Source organism: Rhinolophus sinicus, chromosome 18 (assembly GCF_057876585.1).
Source record: "Rhinolophus sinicus isolate RSI-liver-muscle chromosome 18, RSI-T2T, whole genome shotgun sequence".
Classification (NCBI taxonomy): domain Eukaryota; kingdom Metazoa; phylum Chordata; class Mammalia; order Chiroptera; family Rhinolophidae; genus Rhinolophus; species Rhinolophus sinicus.
The window spans coordinates 73,464,291-73,483,080 of NC_142518.1; the positions used below are offsets into that span (position 1 = coordinate 73,464,291).

The window sequence follows — 18,790 nt, forward strand, 5'->3', positions numbered from 1 at the left end:
AGGATATATATACAGAGGGTGCCAAAAAAATGTATACACATTTTAAGAAAGGAAAACTGTATTAAAATTATAATAACATATACCGATAACAAAAGATGAGTACAAGTCAGGTTTGACTTCTGCAATTACAAGAGGTGCTCAAAGTGGTTACCATCAGCGTCCAGACATTTCTGATTTCGACGAACTACTGCTTGAGCAACATTGACCAAAGTGTCCACTTGGATACATTTTTTGGCACCCCTGGTGTGTGTGTGTGTGTGTGTGTGTGTGTGTGTGTGTGTGTGTGTGTGTATTTTTTTCTGGATGTAGAATTCTGGGTTGATAGTTCTTTCTTCTCAGCACTTGAACAATGTGTCATTTCCTTTTGGATTCCATAGTTCCTGATGAGAAATCTGCTCTCATTCTAATTGTTTTCCCCCTGTAAGTTATCTGTTCTCTCTCATTGCTTTCAAGATTTTTTTTCTTTGGTTTTTGGAATTTGATTATGATGTGTCTTCATGTGAATTTATTTGTATTGATTCCGTTTGGGATTTGCTTAGTTTCTTGAAGATGTAGCTTCATGTGTTTTGCCAGATTTAAGAAATATTCGCCATTATTTGTCAAAGAGTTTTAATTTTAGAGCTGTGTTAGGTTCATTAGACATATTTAAAAAATATTTCTTCAGCCCCACACATTTTTTTCCTCTCTTGGGATGCTGATGACATTAATGTTTAATATATTGTTATAGTCCTATATGTCCCTGAACTGCTATTCACTTTTGTAAAAATTTTCTTCTCTCTGTTGTTCAGATTACATAATTTCTGTTGTTCTGTCATCAGTTTCACAGATTCTCCCCTGTACTGTCTTCATTTCACTGTTGAGACCATCCAGTGAGGTTTTCCTTTAGGTCATTATATTTTTTAGTTCTAAAAAGCATTTATTTACTTCTCCTTTATAACTTCTATTTATTTGCTGAGACTTTGTGTTTTGTTTTGTTTTTAATTTATTTCTATCGTGTAGGGTCGGGCCACGTTTTTTTATTTGCTTCTTGGCTAGAGTGTGTCACTTACTGCCTAAAAGTTTGCTGTCATGCTAGGCCCCCTTTTCAATTCCTTTGGTTAGAGATTTTGGGTGCCTTTTTGTTTGTATCCATTGGTATGTCTGGGTTACTGGCTTCTCCATCACTAGGTCTTGGATGTAAACAAAACCCAAGGAGCTCATTGCCAGGTCATTACTTGGGTCTTGAGGTTTCTGGTCAGACTGTATTATTCTCTCTTTCAAAGATTTGTGTGTGTGTGTGTGTGTGTGTGTGTATGCGTGCGTAGCTGTACTTATTTGGAAAAATAAAAAGCTGCATCTATTCTATCTTTTCTTAGACCTAGAAGTTATATAAGTGGTTTCTTAAAGAAAACCTGGATGATGTAGTAGTTATTGCATTTCTCCCACTAAAAGTCTAGTTAAGAATGATTAAAATCGCTCTGACCCCTACCCACATTGACATACTTCTTTTCTGAGCTATTGTTTTACTGTGGTAAAAAAACACATAACAAAAAAATTACCATTTTAACTAATTTTAAGTGTACAGTTCAGTAGTGTTAAGTATATTCACATTATTGTGAAATAGAGCTCCAGAAGATTTTCATCTTGCAAATGTCAACCTCTACTCATTTAGCAACAACTCATCTTTTCCCTAGTCCCTGGTAATCACCATTCTACTTTCTGTTTCTATGAATTGGACAAGTTTAGATATCTCATATAAATGGAATAGATAGAGTATTTGTTATACTTTGACTGGCTTATTTCACTTAGCATAATATCCTCAAGGCTCATCCATGTTGTGACAGGATTTCCTTCCTTTTTAAGGCTGAATAATATTCCATTGTATGTATGTAACACGTTTTGTTTATTCGTTTATCCATTGATGGGCATTCAGATTGTTTCTACCCCTTGGCTACTGGGACGCATGCTGCTCTGAACATGGGTGTTCAAGTATCTCTTTGGGATGCTGATTTCAGCTCTTTTGGATATACACCCAGGAATGGAATTGATGGATCATATGGTAATTCTTTTACTTTTTTGAGTAGTTGTTTTCCATAGTAGTTGTACCATTTTACAATCCTACCAATAGTGCATAAGGTTTCCAGTTTCTCCACAGCCTCAATAACACTTGTTATTTTCTATAGCCATCCTATTGGGTGTGAGTTGGTAGCTCATTGAAGTTTTGATTTACACTTCCCTGATGATTAGTGATGTCGAGCTCCCTATCGTATGCTTGTTGGCCATTTGTATACCGTCTTGGGAGAATTGTCTATTTAAGTCCTTTGTTTATTTTTAAAAATCAGATTGATTTTATTTTTCTTTTTGAGTTGTAGTCTGTTATATGTTCTAGATATTAACACCTTATAAGATAAGTTATTTGCAAATATTTTCTCCCACTCCATAGGTTGCCTTTTCACTGTGTTGATTGTATCCTTTAATGTACAAATGTTTTTATGTTTGATGACATCCCATTCGCCTATTTTTTCTTTTGTTGCTTGTCCTTTTGGTGTCATATCCAAAAAATTATTACCACATCCAATGTCATGAAGTTTTCCCTCCTATGTTTTCTTCTAGACATTTTTATAGTTTTAGGTCTTATGTTTAGGTCTTTAATCCGTTTTGAGTTAATTTTTATATATGGGGTATGGTAAGACTCCAACTTCATTATTTTGCATGTAGATATCCAGTTTTCTAGTACCATTTGTTGAAGAGACTGTCCTTTTCCCATTGAGTGGTCTTGGCACCCTTGTCAAAGACCATTTGACCATATATGCAAGGGTTTATTTCTGAGCTCTCTATTATATTCATTTGTTCTATTTGTCTGTTTTTATGCCGGTACCACACTGGTTTGATAACTGTAGTTTTGAAATATATTTTGAAACCAGGAAGTGTAAGTCTTTCAAATGTGTTCTTCTCTTTCAAAATAGTTTTGGCTATCTGGGGTCCCTTGAGATTCCTTATGAATTTATCTATTTCTGCAAAAAATACTATTGAGATTTTGAGGCATTGCACTGAATTTGTAGATCACTTTGAGTAGTTTGGATATCTTAACAATATTAAATCTTTCAATCCACAAGCACAGATGTCTTTTCATTTACTGTGTCATTTTTAATTTCTTTCTGTAATGTTTTGCATCTTCCCATTGGTATACTTCTATATAATAACTTAAAAGTTGACTATCAAGTAAAAATTCTTTGTTAAACCTGGCTTTTCCAGTAATTTAAGAATACACAACTATGAGTGGGGTACCATGCATTGCTCCCACAAATTATTTGCTGCTTGGCACAATTGCTGCCCATATGAAAGGCTCTGTTTATTCAGGCATTGAAGCTGTAGCTAGCTCGTTTATGGCACAATGGAATGGGGCCAGGGTCTGCATCCTGTCTTTCTCTTCATTCAGTATTAATTACATTTCCCTTAAGACTAGTCTCCTTCAGTGAGTCTGAACCTGAGACCCTGGCAGGACTGCTTAAAGGTCGCAATGAAGAAAGGTAGAACCAGGCTTTGGATGGAGAGAGACTTCAGAGTAAACCAACCCTGTGGCCTGCCTCCTCCATGATGCCTTCTCTGACTATGCTATCCCATACTCATCTGCTTTTTCTGATTTCCTATAACACTTGTGTCTACTGTACAACCCAACGTTCATCATCTTACCAAGTAGAGTAAAACCTCAGTTACCTGAATCTTTCTTGGAATAAAGCATTTTTTAATAACCCGGTTTCCCAAATGGCTCATTTACTCCACTTAAGTACCACGAGCTTTTACCATTTTAACCATCCTGAATGGAATTCTAAAAACAAACAAACAGACAAAGAAACAATCTACTCCTATGACATCTTATAAAGCATTTATGGACATCATTACATCTTTTTTTAAAAAAATTAAGGATCATGATTGTAACTATCTGTTGTTGTATTATGGTATAATACAGTGGTATTCAAAGGCCTATTGAAATGTGATTTGATATTTATCCCTGCACTAAATAGTAAGACTAGTAAGCCTGTGTGTGTGTGTGTGTGTGTGTGTGTGTGTGTGTGTGTGAATCCATAGTAGTTTTTTTTATGATTTTTCTGTCTCTTTCCTTGTCAGTCAGTTCTTCTTGCTGCTGTCAATCTACGTTTGTAAAATCGACCCCCATTCCCTATCTCAGTAGGCTCAACAAAGACTTTTTCTGGGACTTAATGCCTGAAGGGAATGTTTCTCAAGGATCTTGAGAAGTTAAGGATTTACCTTCTCTAGTCTGTTTTGTTTATCTGCAGGCTTGTTGTTCTTGTTTGGAGAGCTTTGCTGTGGGACTAGGAACAAAATCTCCAGGAACGGGAACTACTGGAGCCCTTGAATCCAAATGACCCTAATTTTTCTGTCTGTCAAGCTCCTCTCACACTGTATGGCTCTGCAATTAGGGGTTTCCTGCTTCATTTGCTGGATAGCGTAGTTGGTGACAGGAAACATTTTGAGGCAACTCTGGCCTATATCATTCCTCTCATCACAGAAACGAACTTCAAAAGTTGACACAAGAAAAGACATCTTCCATTTGGGGCTCTCTGACAAGGAGTATTTGGGGCTCTGACAAGGAGTTAAGAATGAGGAGTATTTTAAAATTTTGCTGCAGTTGTCATGATGGATGGCAGAGGGTAGAAATGGGAGCAGCCTTCAGGGGCAGTTATGAAATTCATAATGGAGAGGGAAAACTATTGTTACAGAAGCAGTTCAAAGTTCTAGAAATATGAACTGAATATAATGGATATTACATAGCTAGAAATACATCTGAAAGTCATAACGGGGAAAAGCAAGCAAGGCAGTTGTTGATAATACTTCCCTGTACACGTCTCATATGTTTGGTACTTATCATAATGGAATTACTTCAACTTTTCAGAGATGTTAGAATTTGAGCATATGCGCTGATCCTGACTCTGGTGAAATGTAAGATATGCAAAACTGAAGTACGCGCTTTAAAATTTAAGTACATTTTCTGTTGGTCACAGCCAGGCACAAGTTCTAATTAAACACTTAGCTTTGGGGTATTAACACTTCTTTCAAGTTTACAAAGCACCTTCACATCCATTTTCTCATGTGATTCTCACTATAGACCTATGGGCATGCTATTATCTCCATTTTATGGATAAGGAAAGGGAATCTTAGGTTAAAAGACTAGCTTAAGGTGACTTGGTTAGTAAAAGGCAGAGCTGAAACAGGACACAGATCTTCCAGTTCATAGGCCAGTGTTCTCTTCAGTCTACTATGTTTTCTTTCATTAAGATTTGGGGAACAAATTTAATATACTTCTCTGAGGAAGACCAGCTAATACTATAGTAGAAAAGAAGAATTAATAAATTTGTAAACTTGTGATCAAAGTGAGCCTATAAAAATAGATAGCATTTTGGAATGCTGTAAGTTGAAAAATCTAATAAATTAGCAGTATATCTAAATCATATCTGAAACCCCAAATTACTTGCTACTTGCACTTGGGTTTGAAGTGTGTGTGTACATGGAAGTGGAATAAATTCAGAACTATATCTCTACTCCCGATAAGAAGAGAATATTTCCTCGTTAGCGTAATTTTGATATGTATTACCAATCTGTATCAGAAATAAATCCAATATGGAGACTTACCTTTTTCTTTTTTTTTAATTTAAAAAATATTTTTCAATTACTGTTGAAATACAATATTATATTAGTTTCAAGTATACAAACAACATAGTGATTAGACAAAAGTGATAACCCCAATAAGTCTATTACCCATCTGACAATGTATGTAGTTATTACAGTGTTATTGACTATATTCCCTACACTGTACTTTACATCCCTGTGACTATTTTTTCCAATGATAGTTGACGTTCAATATTATTGTATATTAGTTTCAGGTGTACAGCATAGTGGTTAGACATTTATATAATTTATGCAGTGACCCCTCTGATAAGTCTAGTAGCCACTTGACATTATACATAGTTTTTACAACATTATTGACTATATTCCCCATATTGTACTTTACATCCCTGTGACTACTTTTTTGGGGGGTACAATTTAGTAATGTTTTTTTATATTGGGGAACAGTGTGTTTTTCCAGGACCCATCAGCTCTATGTCAAGTCATTGTTTTTCAATTTAGTTGGTGGGGGGAGGGGCAGCTCAGTTACAAGTCAAGTCATTGTTTTCAATCCAGTTGTGGAGGGTGCAGCTCACTGGCCCATGTGGGATTCGAACCAGTGACCTTGGTGTTATGAGCACCCACTCTAACCACTGAGCAAACCGGCCGCCCACTGGCAACTCAGCTCCAAGCTCAAGCCATTGTTTTCAATCTAGTTGTGGAGGGTGCAGTTCATTGCCCAGTGTGGGAATTGAACCGGCAACCTTGTTGTTAAGAGCTCACATTCTAACCAATTGAGCCATCTGGCCACCCCTAAAATTGTTTTATTGGAAAACAAATATACACCTTGGAATGGATTTGAGCCAGATTATGCCATAGGCAGATTTTAAGTGGCTAAAAAAAGTTTAAAGACCAAGTCACAATAAAAGAAAATTTTTCTGGTACAGGACCAGTAGTACAAAAAATAGTGTACACAGGTGGATAATACACCTGTTTTTGCAATAGTGCAACTTTTAAGTACATATTGTTGACTGTCCATAGTCCACAGAGTAACAACTCCACACTTCAACAGCAACATGCTGACAGTTCCTAAGGAAAACTACTTTAAAAAAGGCATAACCCATACAGTAGTATTCTACTTCAGATGTGTGTGTGTGTGTGTGTATGTGTGTATGTGTATGTGTGTATTCAATCACCGGAGGTGGAGTATAACATAAAGAAGATAGTCAATAGTATTGTAATAGCTATATAAGATGTCAGAGGGGTAGTTGGCTTGGGGGAGGAGGGTTTTCTCTTTGTGAGGGGTGTAAAGGCCTAACTATTATGTTGCTTTGTACGCCTGGAACTAATTTTTAAAAATGCTATAATGAGACAAAGAAGGACCCTGTAATTGCACTCATGGGTAGTTATTCAAAGAAACCCAGAACACTAATTCGAAAAGACATGTGAAAACAAAACAAAACACAATGACATAACCCAGATGTTCCCGATCCTTTGGCCAACTCCATCGAAGTTTAGATGTGCAGAAGGGCTTAGCTATATCCAGCGTGAGCCACATGCAGCATGTTACCTGATCAATTTTCTAAAATAAGGTTTCAGGACAATGACAATAAGATAAGGGAAGAAAACTTTGAGGAATGAAGTGCTAATTACTGTACATGCATATCTGTTTGACAGTTGGGGAAACCTTTTACAGATAAGTCACAAATAAAAGGCAAATAAACAATTTTGTACAAGAAATTTAACACATTCTGTACAATGTCTTCACTTTGCTGTCATCAGTTGTACAAACTCTTCATAATTTACTTGCCCATCACCATCAATATCTGCTTCCCTGATCATTTCATCAACCTCTTCATTTGTTAACTTTTCTCCAAGCTTTGTCATCACATGGCGAAGCTCTGCTGCACTAATAGAGCCCTTGCCATCCTTATCAAACATATGGAATGCTTCACTAATTTTTCCTTCACTGTCTGTGTCTTTCATTTTTCTTGCCATCATGGTCAGAAATTCTGAGAAGTCAATTATGCCGTTACCATCAGCATCTACTTTATTTTTCATGTCCTATAACTCTGCTTCTGTGGGATTCTGCCCTAGAGACCTCATTACAATTCCCAATTCCTTTGTTGTTATAGTTCTATCACCATCCTTGTCAAATAGTGAAGATGCTTCTTTGAATTCTGCAATCTGCTCTTAAATCAGTTGGTCAGCTATGCTGCAAGCACTACCGGTCTCTGAGACCACACAAACACTCAGCCCACCCACTCTACTTGGACTAATTCCAATTTGTACTTCTTAATCCCTTTACCTGTCTCACCCAGCCCTCCAAGCCCCCTCCCATCTAGTAGCCATCAGTTTGTTCTTTGTATCTTTGGGTCTGTTTCTGTTTTGTTTGTTCATTTATTTTGTTATTTTTTATTCCACATATAAGTGAGATCATATGGTATTTGTCTTTCTCAGTCTGACTTATTTCACTTAACATAATGTTCTCTAGGTCCATCCATGTTGTTGCAAATGGTAAGATTTCATTCTTTTAAATGGCAGAGTAATATTCCATTGTATAAATGTACCACAGTTTCTTTATCCAGTTGTCTACTGGTGGGCATTTCAGTTGTTTCCATATCTTGGCTGTTGTAAATAATGCCGCAGTGAACATAGGGGTGCATATATCTTTTCGAATTAGTGTTTTGGATTTCTTTGGTTAAATACCCAGGAGTAGAATTGCTGGGTCATAAGTTAGTTCCATTTTTAATATTTTGAGGAACCTCCACACTGCCTTCCATAGTGACTGCACAAATATGCAATCCCACTAACAGTGTATGAGGGTTCCCTGTGCTCCACGTCCTCACCAAAACTTGTTTGCTGATTTTTTGATGATGGCCATTGTGATGGGTGTAAAGCTCCATTGAATTTTGTATATGTATAACCTCCACCTAAATCAAGTATAGAAACACTTCTGGCCCCTCAGAAGGTTCCCTCTTGCCTCCTCCCAGTCAACACTCCCTCAAAAGGGTAGCAACTATTCTGACTGCTATCATTGTAGATTAGTTTTGCCTTATTTCAAATTTTATATAAATGGAATCATACTGTATGTACTATTTTGTGTCTGTCTTTTGTTTAACATAATATCTGTAAGATTCATGCATGTTTTGTGTATAGTGTTAGTTTGTTGTTGTTGTTGCAGTGTACCATTCCTGTGTATGATTCCCCACAATTTATTTTATCTATTTCCCTCTTAGTCAGTTCAAGCTGCTGTGACAAAATTCCATAAACCAAGTGGCTTAAACCAGGACATTTATTTATGGTTCTGGAGGCTGGGAAACTCAAGATCATGGCACTGGGAGATTTGGTGTCTGGTGCGGTCCCTCTTCCTGGCTTTCAGACGACCACCCTCTTGCTGTGTGTCCTTACATGATGGAGAGGGATCATCAATCTGTTGCCTCTTCTCATTAGGCCACTAATCCCATTCCTGAGGGCTCCACCTTCGTGACCTAATTACCTCCCAGAGGCCCCAACTCCAAATATCATTACATTGGAGATTAGGGCTTCAACATAAGAATTTTGGGAGGATAGAAACTTTCAGTCCATAGCACCCCTGTTAATAGACATTTAGGTTGTTTATGGGTTTTGGATATTATGAATAAAGCTGCTATAAACATTTTGACGATATCTTTTGATGGACATACGCACTTATTGTTCTTGTATATAAATCTAGGAGTGGAATCTGTAGGATAGGTACGATAAAAATACATTTTTAACTCAGAATTTATTTAACTTAGGATAATTTAACTTAGTATTAATGAAAGAAGTGATGGCTGAGTTTCTTATAAGAAAACCCACTTTCTGAAGAGCTGCTCTTGGAGATAAAAATGGATCTGTGTTTTGTTTAGCAGGTCAGGATTGTGTGCCCGCCAGATGCTAGAGAGCATTTTTACTGTGTTGTTGGGTTGGTTCTTTCATATTCATGGGTAGATAGATATTTATTTTCCTGGTGCTGGGACGTAGAGTATCAGGGATTCAGAGCCATTTAATTGCTCACTGTATGTTCTTTGAATGGGATCAAATTGTCTTTTCTTGGGCAATGTGGCTCAAATGATCATCGGAAAATCAAGTTCACTTTACAAAAATTTGCCTCAGGATTTACTTGGAATGCATCTTTTGTTTTGAAAGTGAAGGGACATGTATAATTTTATGTAATCTCAAAACTTAACTCTGGCAGTAGAATTTTACATTACATCGAAGGTAAAGAATTTTTAAACATATGTCTGCTGGCACTGTTTACTAATGAAGTGTGATGTTGAAAGGGTACGGGGAAAATTCCTGTGGTCTGGGAGACGGGGGTGGGGTGGGGGGGGTTGTTGTAAACAGAGGAGAAAACTGGGAAAGTCCTCCAAGTGAAGAGTACTGTTCCTGGAAAGGACTCAGAAGTTCTCCCATTGTGCTGTACGCTGAGTGTGCTACAAGACAGAGCCAACTTAACCCCTTCTTTGACAAAGATGGTCACTTCAGGTTTTTGTTTGTTGGTTGATTTGTTTTTAAACAGAATTCAATTTGATGATGAATGTAAAAAAAAAAAAAAAAAACAAAAAAACCCTAGGATTTACAGTACAGGCAATTACTTGTTGCATCCCTTCTGTTCTGCAAATAGTAAAATACCTAGTCTTCTTCCTGGGTACATTTGAAACCCTTCAGGGGTTCCATGAAGCCTGATTTAAGCCCAGAATCCTTACCAAGGCTTCCAAGGCTGGCACCTTCTAGCCCTTTCTGCCTCTCCAGCCTCAACCCTTGACAGTCTCCATGTGGCATCACTATGCTGCAGTCTCTCACCCTCAGTGTTTTGGTACAAGCTTCTCCTCTGCCTGAAACATCCTTCCCCGGTCCAATTTGCCTAACTGTCATCCTTTAAGGCTGAGTCCTGCCATCACCTTTATTCCCAAAGCCTTCTCTTTCCCCCAGACTGGCTTACATGACCCTCTGCTGTGTTCTCTTAGGCCCCTGTGCAGACACTGACCATACTGTATCAAAATGAATTTCCTTCTTTTTCTCTTCCCATTAAACTTGAAATTGCTTAAGATACGCTGCTATCTACAGGGCCTAGCGCAGTGCTGGTTATATGGTAGGCACTCAGTAAGGGATTGCTCAGTTGACATTTGGATGATCATATAAACCATCTTTTTAGACTTTTGTCAGTGTGCTCATTCATTCCATAAACACCTGATGGACTTTGAGGGGCGATTTATTGCAAGGCACTATGATTGGAGCTGTAAGGGACACAGAGATGAACACTAAATGGACTGAGGCAGGAGTTCGCTCCAATAGCAGAGAGATGACATGCCTGCAAATAACAATAATCTAAAGTGCAAGGTGCCCAGTGTTATAAAGGAAATACAAATAAAGAACTATAGAGTCTCAGGTGAAGGACCAAATACTTCTTGATGGGAAAATTGAGGAAGAAATGTTTACAGAGAAAGTTGCATTTGAGGTAGGGCTTAAATGCACTAGGACATAAATGAGCAAAGAGTCTCCAATGTATCATGTGGTTTATTTTGGCTGAAAAGCGTGGATCTTGCGAAGGAGTAATGAGCAGTGGGGGAACAACTAGAAATATAGGAATTACCTATATTGGAGAGGGCCTTAAATGCCAGCCTGATGAGTTTATATTTGATCCTTATCAGTTAGAGCAACCTTGGAAGCCCATGGAAGTTTGCTTTTTTTTTTTTTTATTGGGGAAGGAAGGGGAACAGGACTCCACTGGGGAACAATGTGCACTTCCAGTCCTTCCCTCCAAGTCAAGTTGTTGACCTTTCAATCTCAGCCGTGGAGGGTGCCATTCAGCTTCAAGTTGTTGTCCTTTCAATCTTAGCCGTGGAGGGCACAGGCTCAGCTCCAGGTCCAGTAGCCATTGTTAGTAGCAGGGGGCACAGCCCACCATCCCCTGCAGGAGTCAAACCGGCAACCTTGTGGTTGAGAGGACGCATTCCAACCAACTGAGCCATCGGGGAGCTCAGCAGCAGCTCAGCTCAAGGTGCCATGTTCAATTTTAGTTGCAGGGGGCACTGCCCACCATCCCTTGCGGGAGTCGAGGTATCGAACTGGGAACCTTGTGGTTGAGAGCCCGCGCTCCAACCAACTGAACCATCCAGGAGGCAGCTCAGCTCAAGGTGCCATGTTCAATCATAGTTGCAGGGGGCGCTGCCCACCATCCCTTGCGGGAGTCGAGGAATCGAACTGGCAACCTTGTGGTTGAGAGCCCACTGGCCCATCTGGGAATCGAACCGGCAGCCCTCGGAGTTAGGAGCATGGAGCTCCAACCGCCTGAGCCACCGGGCCGGCCCGCCCATGGAAGTTTTTGAGCAGCTTAGTGACATGGGCAGAGAGTTCTTTTAAGAGTCTGGCAATGGTGAATTTTAATATTTTCTTAGTGAATCATTATTAATTAATTGCTAAGCTGATAATTAGTTTTACCAAATAGTGTTGAAAAACTCCTAGGTCTATAGCTCCTTGACCTTTTTGCACTAGTCCTTTCTCACTGGAAATCTAGATGAGGTAAGAAATCATATAACCAATTACTTCGGAGAAATGAAAATTGAAATTGACAGAGGAAAGAAACACTGGCAAGACAGAAATGGCTCATGAAAATGCATAGACATGTAAAGTGTTGTTTTCTTAGGAACCGTGTCCAAAACATTGCCTTCAGCTGTGCAGAAAGATCCAGACATGGTATATGAATTATATTGTTAATATTTATTCCTTTGGGTAGTTTAGATCACTTCTAGTTAAAAATAACTATACTGTTCTAACCTCAGACTGTCTACTCTTTCTCTCCCTTTTGAACAGTGAGTACTGCATCGTCAGTTTATTTTATAGTAGGTTATATAACCAGAGCATCTGGTTTCTTGCCACCTTAGGCCAGGCCTTCAACACTTCATGCCTGGATTATTACACCTTTCTCATTGGTCTCCCTGTCTCCAGTGCCTCGAATCCAGCCTTTATCATAACAGCAAGGTATAGTGGGAAGAATACGGATGGAGAATAAGATTAACTCAGTTTGAATCCTGGTTATACTACTTACTAGCTAAATGAACCTGGGCAAGTCGTATAACCTCTCCCAGACTCTGTTTCCTCAACTCTAAAATGGAAGTCATGATCCTTGCCCTGCCTATCTCAAGGAGCTGTCTCAAGGATCTTGTGAAATCACTCTGAAAACTCTCAATGGCTTTTCTAAGACTTGGACTCTACTGGCAGGCTCTCCACCCGCCACAATCCAGTGCCAAGCCACCTCTGTAAGCTAATTTCTCAATATTGTCCAGAACTTACCCTTCCTCTCTGACACACACATACTTATGGTGTTCCTCTCATCTGAAATACTCTCCCTCTTATCTCTGCTCATCCAAATCAATAATTTAAGGACTGTCAAATCCTACACTCCCCTGGAAATCTTCCCTGAGGACTCGAATGCTCATTGACTTCCCCTTTTTCTGAATTCTGCCAGGACTTAGTTACTATCAATAATTCTTTATACATTACCTTTTATTATTAGCTCTTTTATTTACCCAAGGCTCATGTCTTTAACGAGATTATGATTTTATGATGCCTTAGTTTGTCCACTTAACATGTAGTGAATGTTTATGAGAGTGTTTCCTCTGTATTCCTCACAGGACCAGGTACAGAACTTAATAAATGATTGTTGGCTCATTTATTTAGAAATTCACATACACACTTTCTTAAGAGAGACACAAGTGAACCCATCTTCTTGTCCTAGAACTTGAAGTACCCTTCCTAACAACTTACCTATTTCCACCTCCTACAGAACCATAGAAAGGCCATTAAGATAGGACTGTCCAATAGAACTTTCTGTGACGATGGAACTATTTTATAGCTGTGCTGTACAGTATGGTAGCGACTAGCCACATGTGGCTATTGTGTGCTTGAAATGTGGCGAGTACAACTGAGGACCTGATTTTAGGTGTATTTAATTTTATTTAATTTAAATGTAAACAGCTGCTCGTGGCTGATGGCTACTGTATTGGACAACATAGGTCTAGATTAATGGCTTTTCAACTTTTTTGATGTAACAATACAACAAGAAGTACATTTTCTATTGCAGCCCAGTTTGTATGTATACAAATATGTTTCATGAAACACTACTCATCCTTATTACGTGTAATATATTCTAGTAGTTTCTGTTCAGTTTCATTTTTAAAAAATGCTATTTGCAACCCACTATATAGATTTCCTAGCCTACTGATGAGTTATAATGTGCCGTTTGAAAAATACACTGCACATTTTACAGATGGAGAATCTGAGGCCCAAAGAAGTGCAGTAGGTTCTGCAAGTTCACATAGCTAGTTAGTGGCAAGGTGGGACTCAATATTAGGGTTCCTAGGCTAGAGCTGTTTCCAATAGGGGTGAGGAGGGATTCCTCCTTCTGTTCACCATGACAAAAACAAAAACAAAACAAAAAATTTTATGTTGGAGAGCAATAATTTGACACACTCTTCACTTTGACTGAATATTGTCTTGGTGTCTTGCTTTCTACATGAACCATGAGCTCTGTATTTGAGTATTGGTTCTTTTTGGCTTGGATGATGCCCGAAGTCAAAGCTGCAATACCATGGAGGCTTATTTTGGACCCACTGCATGACTTGGCAGTGGCACTAATGTGACACTGTCCTCTTTGGGAATACAACCAGGCTTTCCACTAGCGGGTTGATTCTTAAGAACAACAACACCTGTTGATGAAGAATCAAGGTGATTCTCACCTCAGTTAGTGGAATAGTTGCCTTGAGCCTTGCATTATAAAGCCAACCAAATATTTTCCTCCATCCAATATGTCACCCTCTTTGTATGCCTTATCAACAAAGATAACCTTTACAAAAGTGGCATCTTTCTATTCTTTTGAAAAATGCATCTCTCTGAAAAGAGCAGAGTTACCTTATCAAAGGCAAAAAGAGACAGTAATTTAGAGGTGTGTTAGGTGTATTCTTGACCAGTTTGTGCATGGAATCCCATTTCTTCCTGGATGTATCCAAATGCATTCCAGTCAGCAGAAAGCAGGCAATAATTTGTCCTAAGTGAAAACAACAAGAAAAGTACACTTAAAAAGTCAATAAACTTTTCAAAAGCATCACTTTAAAGGAAAACCAGAAAGAGTCCAATTTTGTATTACATTTGATTCTTACGACCATTTGAATCTTACCAACATGATCAGTATGAATTGACTGCAATCTGTAATAAATGTATTTTGTGGGGTCAAGTTGTCTATGGCCCGATTGATTTTTCAAGTTGAAAACCAAAGGGTCTTATCACTTAACAGTGGTCCCTTGCCAAGTGGACTGGTTATCCCTTTGCTGACTTGTCCTGCAATTTTTCAGGTGCAGCCTCCTGTCACCACAAGTGGTACTAGCCAGTGAAATAGAATCTCATCGAGTCTAGCTGAATGATAGTCCTTTGGTTAATATTCTCTGGTATAGCTCTAAAAATGACAATGTTCTCTTAGGGTGTCAGAGTTTATATTGTTCTATAGAGAACTCAAATCATTCATGGATTTTGCATTCTATGACAACCCAAGTATTGCCAGGTTGTGACTTGCTGAATAAATTCAAGAAAATGTGCAGTTTTGAACATGAAAATCCCTCTTGAAATGCTAAGAATTGTTGTCCAGTTCTCTATTTTCTAAGTTCTTGGTTGTCAGAAAAGCAGGGCACTGGGAGGAAGAGAAATGAAGACGGGGCGGGGCCTGTGCGCAGGTGAGCAGAGGCTGGGAAGACCAGGACACTAAGTGGACCCAGGAGGACGGGGGTGAAGCCACATTTTAGGCTGAGCTTTGTTCTGGATTCCTCCTGCCTTCCTAGGTTCTGCTAACCAACCTACCACCGACCATGCTTCTTTTCATAATCCCTGGGCTGGTTGACTTCCTCTTCACTTTTTTTTAAAACCTGTTCTCCATTGTCAGCCAAGCCCAGGAGTCCAACATGTTCCTGCTAGACCAAGCTTATCATCTCCTTACCCCCCACCATGTTTTTTGGTTACTATCTCAACACCCACACTTGAAAACTGTAAGTTATTTTTGACCCTCTCACTCTCCGCAGCCCCACCTCACACTCAGTTGCTTGCCAAATCCTTTTAGTGTTCCCTCAACCAGGAATTTCCTCCCTTCCTCCTTCCCACTTATATCTTATTTCCATTACGGGTCAGCTCTAATGCCACCTTTTTGAGGTTGTGGAAGGCCCATTCACCCCCAGTTGGACTTAATCATTTGTTGCCTTCTACCTCACTTTTTAAAAATAGTACTTATGTTACCGAAAGCAAGGGGTTCATCTCTTGGTGAGCATAACTCAGTGAATCTTGATCAAGACAGAATATGAGCAAGGAAAGTTTATTACTTCCAGCAAGTAAGGAGAACACTGGGGAGAGTCCTCAAAGCAGTGACTCCCTGAATACACAAGGAGAATCACTCTTATTAGAACTAGTTATGCATATTCATCAAAAAGGGGTCGTTCTAGCATAGGCTCAATAAGGTATCATGCTTTATCATGTATCGCATGAATAGAAAATAGTGAATAAGCTCCGCCTGGGCAGGAGAATTCAGTATTATAATTAAGCAGAGTCAGTGTTTTTTTAGGCATGCTTCTCTGGTTCCAATAGGAACAGGGCATTATTACCTTGTGGTGAGCCTTTCAGGGGAAATCCTTGATCTGTAAGACAGCTCAGCAGAGATTGTTGGTTTCACAACTCAGCAGCTGCTTTAACCCTTTTCTGCTTATATTTATTGTTGTTAGTTGTTTCCAGACCTATCCTCTCCATTGGATTAAATGCTTTTGGAGGATGGAGGCTTACCTCTCAGTGACGTTTTATCCTCTGTGCTTAGCACATGGCAGGTACTCTGTAAAAGTTTATGGAATGAATATATTAATGAATCTTCAGCCCTTACCATACCTGTCTTCCATGGACGTTTTCTTATGTTTTTTGAAGCTGTGACCTGACAATGTGTTAAATATGTATGTATTGCTGAGAAGGCTGTTTTGGAACCAGTGGTATCCTGGGACCCTTTTAGGATCAGGTGATCTACAAGGAAGATACGCTATGGGATCTCAGGCCTCCCCTGGCCCTGAGAGTCTATGACCTTTTGCTTTCACTTCAGTTTGTGTTGTTTCTGGGCACAAACCCTACAGAAGCTCAGAGCCTTGATGTACAAGTGTCTTTGATAAGCCCTATCAGAAAATTTGTTTTCCAAAGCGATTTTTTAAAATTTACTTGCAATTTTACAGAATAACCCTTAGAAATATAGTTAGCCATTGGAATGCATACCGTGTTTCCGTGAAAATAAGACCTAGCCAGACCGTCAGCTCTAATGCGTCTTTTAGAGCAAAAATTAATATAAGACCTGGTATTATATTATACCAGGTATTATATTATATTATATTATATTATATTATATTATATTATATTATATTATGCCTGGTATTATATATTATATTATTATATTATATTATATTATATTATATTATATTAATTATATTATATTATACCTGGTATTATATCATATTATATTATATAAGACCCGTTCTTATATTAAAATAAGCAATGAAAAAACTGGCAAAATGGTCAGAATCAACGTTTTCACAACTCTGGAAATTAACCAAAGGCTTGCAAAAATCTGGGGAGTATTTATTCAAGAAAAACAGCTGCATTTTGGTAAGAATAGTGAACTTTGTGGTGTTTTCACTTGCCCTCCACCCTTCCCTTGCTCTCCAGCCCTGCAGTAATCCACAGCCTGCAGTCACAGGGAAAGCCAGCAGTCTGGCAGCCCCTGGAGGACACAGAATGGGGTTGGAGCTCCTATAAAGCCTCATTTCTAGAGAATTGTCATTATTTGATCTGTGGAGTGTTTCCCCAGAAGATCCCACTTACAAGACTGTATTTATTTGCCCTGACTTGGAACTGCAGAAAGCCTTTCTCCAGGGGGTCCTTTTGGAAACCGTTAGAGGCAATCAATTAACTTCACAGCTGCCTGAGGCAATAGATAACTAAAAAGCTTAAAAGGAAAAGCTGGGGAATAACATGTCCATTGGTGCCTTGAAAAAAGTTCGAATTTTCCTAGGAATCCAGAAAAGCACATGCTGCTTCGGGCAAGCTTAGGAAAGACCTGAGAAGGCCCTAAGTTCTCTGGCCGATCCCGAAAGGGAAGACTAAGGCAGAGTTAGCAACTGCCTGGCTGAGTGTGGAAGGCATGCCTCAACATGTATGCAGAGCCCCTTGGCCGAGACTGGGAGGACTTTTGGTTTCAGTTTCAGTAAACCTTTGTTCAGTTATTAACTAATCGTTGAACTAACCCAGCGACTTTGGTGCAGTAATTATTACTGAAGTAAAATGGAACAGGATGAAGCATGTTATCTATCAGACCTTGTAGAGTCTAATTCTTGTTCTGCCAAGCTGCAGTACTTATAGCTCTGCCTGTATAGGCCCTATCTCTTTAAACAGGATGAAAGGGCAGGGAACTTACATGGGACTGCTGTCTTGTTTGTTAATTTTAAGGCAAGACGAAGTAGTTTATGAAAAATAATTTAAAAAGGATTGCTGTTACAGTAGTCCCCCCTTATCTGTGGGGGATATGTTCTGAGACCCCACCCCCACCCCCAGAGGATGCCTGAAACCACAGATAGTACCGAATCCTATACGTACATGGTTTTTCCTGTACATACATACTGATGATAAAGTTTAATTTATAAATTAGGCACAGTAGAGATTAACAACAATAACTAGTAATAAAACAGGACAATTATAGCAATATACTATAATAAAAGATATTGGAACATGGTCTCTCTCAAACTATTAGGTTGGTGCAAAAGTAATTGTGGTTTAGAAGGTTAAAAATAATTGTAAAAACTGCAATTACTTTTGTGCCAACCTAATATCTAATTGTACTGTCCTCACCTTTCTTCTTGTGGTGGTACAAAGCGATCCAGTGCCTATGTGATGAGATGAAATGAGGTGAATGAGACATTATGAAATAATATAAGGGTTACTGAACCACAAGCACTGCGATACCCTGATAGTCTGATAACCTAGATATCTACTAGGTGACTAATGGCCAGACAGGTAGCATATACTGTGTGGAGACAGTGGACGAAGGGATGATGCACGTCCCAGGAGTGACGGGACAGGACGGCACGAGATTTCATCA

General features: G+C 38.9%; 1 protein-coding gene and 1 pseudogene across 3 annotated transcripts in view; one reads left to right on the forward strand and one right to left on the reverse strand.

Annotated features, from left to right (window-relative positions):
* The window catches only part of ATG4A (autophagy related 4A cysteine peptidase), a 59,045-nt gene that overhangs the window by 15,171 nt on the left and 25,084 nt on the right, over window positions 1-18,790 (forward strand). The gene's annotated exons all lie outside the window — the stretch shown is intronic.
* Window positions 7,290-7,820, reverse strand: LOC109438330 (calmodulin pseudogene; annotated as a pseudogene).